The sequence below is a fragment of the Elgaria multicarinata genome, chromosome 8 (genome assembly GCF_023053635.1).
Source record: "Elgaria multicarinata webbii isolate HBS135686 ecotype San Diego chromosome 8, rElgMul1.1.pri, whole genome shotgun sequence".
NCBI lineage: Eukaryota > Metazoa > Chordata > Lepidosauria > Squamata > Anguidae > Elgaria > Elgaria multicarinata.
Genome location: NC_086178.1, coordinates 85,150,078 through 85,156,561, shown reverse-complemented (window position 1 = coordinate 85,156,561; position 6,484 = coordinate 85,150,078).

Here is a 6,484-nt window from a genome sequence, read left to right as displayed (position 1 = left end):
GTCTGCTAGGTATCCTGGTCCCAAGTTGTTCAGGGCTTTGTAGGATAACAACATAACCTTGTTTGTGGCTTGGTAGCTAACAGCTAATAAAGATAGCAAAAATTAGAAATGCTTTTAAAAGAAAACTAATAAAACAATAACAGCAGCGGATAAAAAAAAATCAGTTAAAACAAAACACCATAAAATCACCCAAATGCAGACTGATAAAATAGTTCTAAAGGCTTTACAAAGCTTTTTTAGGATGTTTTTAGGATGTTTTAATAATGTTTTTAATTCAGTTTTATGTATTTCATACTTATTGTTGTTCCCTGCCTTGATCCAAATGGAGAGGTGGGTAAGAAATATTTTTTGTTGTTGTTGTTGTTATTAAAAGACAAGCAGAAAAGGGGGTATGTATTTTCCTGGGGAAGAAATTGCTAAGAGAAAAGAGCCCAGGGGGTGTCTATACGAGGTTGCATTGGCACCTAAAGCCCCCACTAACCTGCACGTGTGCTTCTGCCAGTTATCCCCATGCAAGGAGTGAGCGCAGAGTTTGCCTTGATGGAGCTGCCACCACACCTGTGCACTGCTGTGCAACTGCTTCCGTGTGCCCCTCTACGTGTTTTTTAACCTTTTGTTTTCCCCTTCCCCTCATTTCCTTCTCCCCACAAGGGAGAAGCACAGAGGCACAAAAGTATCTCATCAATCAGAGTTAATCATCCATCAGAGTGTTCCTCTTCCTTTGGGAAAGGGATAGGGGGGCAGGATCCAGATGTGGGAGGAGGATCTTAGTGACTCCAGTGCCAGTGTCATCATCGCTTTGGGGAGGGTATGGCCTCACTGGAAAGGAAGAGGCCTGCCACGCTCCCTTCCTTCCCCCACCCCCATTGCCTGCAGCTCACTGGCCCTCCTCCTCTTCCCTGTCCGCAGATGGCAACCAACCAGGGGTCACCATCTGCTCAGCCATGCCTCCAATGCAAGACAGGAGCAAGCGACAGATGGCAGATGCCGCCGTCGCCTCGCCACAAGACGAAGAAGTCGAGATAAGTCCTCAACTTGTTAAATTTGGAGCTTCAGGGGAAAAGCCCTGGGATGGCTCTGCAATGGCTGCTGCGTCATGTAATTGAGCTAGGGCCAGTGCAGAGCCACCCCGGGGCTTTCCCCTCATCAAGACAACCCCCCATTCCTGGGACTCTCCAAACTACATATGCATGTATGAAGGGGTTCCTTGATAGGAATTTTGACTTCTTTGATTTGAACATCAAAGCCCATGTTTTATGCTTTTGAAAAGTCCCCACCATTTTGAAAGGGATTTCTCAAGTAAAGAGGGGAGTTGTGTGGGTGGCTGCTGTTCAGAAAACATGTGGATACATCCCTCTGGGTTGTGAGGTAGGAGCTAATTCTTTGGATCTTCGCCGCATGATTTGCAATCACATCATTATACAATGGAATAATTATAGTTTTATTTGGAGTGTGATTTCCACCACCTATCTGATATAAAGGTCCCTGAGAAGCTTCCTCAATTCTCTGTTTCTACTGCCTTCAAATGAAGTCGAAACTAAGCTAAAACAATTTTGTGGTGCCATTAACATTTGCAGAGAAATTTCTCCTTTACCACTCTGGGAGCTCTAGCTCAATACCAGAAAAGCTGAACATCTGTAAGGAAGCGTGAGGACCTTGCTTTGGGGTGAGTAGTCTTTTTTTACAGAGATATTTCTTTCTTCTTAAAATAAAATAATCCATCAGCAATGTTCTGGGGAGAACTGTAATGTAGACAGCCTTTTCTTTTCACCTTTTAAAGAGCCACCCTTCAATCATCCTTCACCTTACATTTATATATATTTAAAATCAATTGTGCCAAAACCCTTTTGTCTCAAAGGGTAAGAGACTGTGACCTACAGGTTTTAAGATCTGCAGCAGATAGAACTTGCTCTCCTCTGTTCTTAGGCATTAACCTGAGTTAAAGAATGGCAGACGCGAAATATTTTTAAATACTTAACATCCCTAAATATCAGTGTGCATTAACTCTGGCAAGATTTATTGTCCTGCCATCTGCTCTGTTACAGGTGAGGTTTCAGAAAATCAGTTCTCCAGATCACTTATGCCCATGTGGAAGCAATGATATTGAATCGGTTATCCACGTTCTACTCTGTTGCTCTTTTTATAGAGGGATTAGAGAGAAATTGTTGCTTGACACCAGATTAGAAATTAATGCACTTCTTGGTTGCTTCAGGGCCACAGAGGACAGAGACACAATTGACGCTTTTGCAAAATTATTTTTGAATGCTATGAGAATTAGGTCTCTCCAGAATTGATTCTGCTGCATACTTCTCAAATTTGCATGTAACTTCGCCCTACTCTTTTATATGTGTAAAGTCTGGTCGGTAACCATAATAAAGTTGATGATGACGAAAATCAATTGCAGAGCATTTCCAAGTATTGTGTATAGGAGTGTATGTTACTTGGCTCCTGAGACATTGTGGGGTCTTCCATGCATGCACCTTTGCAGTCATGATTCACCTCTATTCCACGAGAGGGACTGGATACATCAAGCGGAACTTGATGTAGTAGACATGGTTGACATCTATTATGGAAGAGGGAGGGGATGGGACAATTATTTCTTGTGATAGTGTTTTAATAGGTTATTTCTCCCCCCCCCAATATTATTATTATTTTATTTATTACATTATATACTGCCCCGTAGCCAAAGCTCTCTGGATGGTTGACAATGATTAAAAATGTGTGTGTGTGTGTGTGTGTGTGTGTGTGTGTGTGTGTGTGTGTGTGTGTGTATGTATGTATATATATGTATATGCCAGCATCCTCAATTTGCTGCTCTCACTGGACAAAATTATAATAGTGTGGGTGATATTTCCATGGTGTGCTCATTTATCCATTTCCTTAAAATGGTTGCCTAAGGCAAACTAGTATGATACTGATTTGCCAACTGGTTAACAGCAGAATTACTATTTGCTCTAAGTATAATATTGAGACTTGGGGCATCATTTACTAATAAATATACTCTGAACCAGAAAAAGGAGAGTTAAATGGAATAGGAACCAGTACTTTTTAAATAGTTTTTAATGGTGCTGCTTTTAATGATGCACTGGTTTTAAATGTTTGAATTAATTGTATGTAATTTATGGTGTTTTTATTTGTGTTGTACCCCACCTCGATCCAGAGGAAGAGGTGGGTAACAAATAAATATATTACTACTACTACTATTACTATTATTATTAATGGGCACACATTATGTAATAGTATATGCTCAATAATTGTAGAGCATATACATTGTAAATGCTCATAATTGTAGCGCTTAATGATATATCTTCAGCTCATAATCTACATGACACACCCAAAGTTTTGTATTGGAATTTGAGTGTATGTTAATAAGTACATAGGAACTGATGAAATCAGACCATGGCTGGGGTCCAAAGAATTATTTTAGGTGTATCCAAGAACTTGCATTTTGCTTTGTTTTTTGAAGAGCACGCATGCCTACACACACATACCATGCCATATCACAAACATCTTTAGAAACTCCACTGAGAGCTCATTCAAGAGCATTAGCAGGAGGTCACTGGACTATCAAAGGGCTCCTTGGCCCTCAAAAGCACTGCCACCATCATTCTTTGCATGGAACATTTAAAATGGTTAGAGCAGCCTTCCCCAAACCAGTGCCCTTCAGATGTGCTGGATCGCAACTCCCATCATTTCAAGACAGCATGGAACCAGGTTGGGAAGGGATGAGAGAATTGTCAGCTTGCATGCCTTGCTTTATCCCTGTTAAGGGAACCCACTGAGAGTGCTGTCCTTGCTGAGAGACACTCACTGCTTCTGTCCATTTCAAAAGCAGCTTGCTGTCATGCCTCAACTCCAAGAAGAATCCTTTGAGGAAGAGAGCCAGGTCATGGTGCCACAGCCAGAAGTACAGGGAGGGGGAGAGGCCCTGATTGACAGTGTTTCAGAGGTTTCGCAAGTGCAGGAGGCAGAAGTAGGGGTATGCACTGCCCCCCCGATCCGCTTCTCTTCCAGATCCGCAACTTCCGGATCAGGTCCACTCCGCTCCGCCTATAGTCCACTTTGGTTCGCTGCGAAGCTCCGGATCCAGATCGGAGCTCCGCTTCCCCCCCATAGGCTTGCATTGAAATCCAAAAAAGCCTACAACTTTTTTTCTGTTAATGTTAGAAACCTCAAACTTGGCACCATGATAGCTTATCCATGTATACACATGCATGCCAAGCCTCAAGCCAATCCAAGCCTCCCCTGATTTTGAACCACAAAGCCCATCTCCCAGGCAACAGCCGGGTGCAGAGGCAGGCAGAGATATGCCATAGATCTATGTCGGAGGAGTCAGTCCCGGCAGATGCCCCACCACAGCAGCACCCTGGGGGGAAGGCAGGCAGGCAGGCAGCAGACATTTCTGGGGGCACAAGGAAGTGAGCCAAGGATTGTTTCAAAGCCAGTAATGCAAACCATCCCTGTGAGGTGGGAGCAGCACAGAGAGATGCCTTTTGTTTTGCATCCCATAACTAGGAGGCTAGGAAGATAAGACTAAAGCTTTGTGATCTTTGCTTCAGAGTTGATTGACTGCACTGTGATCACAGCCATTATTAAATAACAACAATAACAATAGTAACATTAAAAATAGCAGTACTAATTAATATTAATAGCAACAACAACAACAACAACAACAACAAGGAGTTGAACCACAATGAAAGCCTGCCTGACTTCACTGAAGAGGAAAAGCCAGGAGAGCTTGGGCTATGGGGTGTAAATATAAAATGGAATAAATAAATAAATAAATAAATAAACAAACAAACAAACAAAAGAGGGGTGGAATTAAAAGCAGCAGTGTTGCTGAATAAACAACAACAAGATTTTTTTTTAAATAGGCTATGTCTGTCTTTTACCAGTAAGAGGAAAGTGGACGTGCCCAGGGGGAGGGGGATATGCCAATTTTTGACTGGCCCTAAGTAAGTACCAGTGTTTAAGAAGCTACCTGTCACTTCAACTCATGACAGGCATTAGTCTCCACTGGTTACTCTTTGGAAGGCTCTGATGACCCTCCAGGGTGGGAGAGTGTGTGCACTGGGCACGTCCACATGCCCTAGGGGACCTTATCCCCTTGCACCACATCTATTCAGTTGTTCCCCAAGGTTAGGGTGGGTAGCAGTGCTGTGTTTCTTATCTGTTATTTATTTGCTTAGTATATGATTTCAGGTGGTGTTTGTGCATTTGGTGGGGCTACTGTTTTAAAAAACACTGGGAAAAGTCTGTTAAGACTAAGAAAGAGAGGTTTCCCAGTATCCCAAGTTACTAAGTATCCCATTTTGCCTATCCCCTCCTCCAACTTTGGGATTGGAGGATGCTTCATCAGGTGATCATGACTGGGAGTTGAATCTGCCTCACAGCACTTCAAAAAGGTACCTCTCCTGCTTTTTTTACCCTATTTTTTAGAAAATTATAGCAAGCAAACTGCACCACGCAGAGTGCTGAGAGTAGGCTCAAAATGACCCCCACCCACGACTCTCTACGCACACTATGTATCAGAAAGATAGCTTTAAAAACAACACAGTTATGCCCTAATCTTTTCTGCAATGCAATCCTATGGGCGAAATTATCCAAAATGGCGGGCGGATTGCTCCGCGAAAAGAGAAGTGCTCCACCTTTGGCTGCTTCTCTTCACCATGCTTCTCCAGGTCCCTGGCTCACTTCTCCTCCTCCTCTGGACAAGGCGGATCAGGCCAATTCTCTCCTGCTTCTCCGGTCCGAGGAGAAGCGGAGCACATCCCTAGGCAGAAGGGCAGCCTGGCACATTGGGCTGCATGCCAGAGGTGCCTGAGTTGCAGAAGGTGGAGCTGGATGTAGTTCAGCTGGCGCAGCGGAGAAAAAGCAAACGGCTGGAACAGTGAAGGAGGAAAAGCCAATCACAGCAGGAGAGAACACTTAAGTACCTCATATAGCCTTGGAGACCCAGCTGTGCTAATTAATAGCCAGCTACAGTATAAATCAGACCAGGACCAGGCATACCTCGCTGAAGGCAAACTGTCCGTTTCCTTGACTTCTTCACCTCCTGCATCACAACTCTGATTCTTAGACCCTCAGCAACATTTCTGATACTACTTTTCTGGACGCTCCCTGACTGCTTAGATGCTTGGCTCCACGACCCCTTGGCAACAGACTACGGACTGACCTGACAACACTTCTGCTTTGCGATACCTGACTGGAATTTCACTGAGAGGACCTGGACTGCTTGCCCTGCCAACCTGTCTTAGGACACGACCCACCTGTAAACACAACACTTGCCATCTCTGCCAAGAAGTGCAGTTGGGGGAAAGAGACTGCTCCTCTCTCTCTCCCTCTCTCTCCCTCTCCCTCTCTCTCCCTCTCCCTCTCTCTCCCTCTCTCTCTCTCTCTCTCTCTCTCTCTCTCTCTCTCTCTCTCTCTCTCTCTCTCTCTCACACACACACACACACACACACACACACACACACACACACAT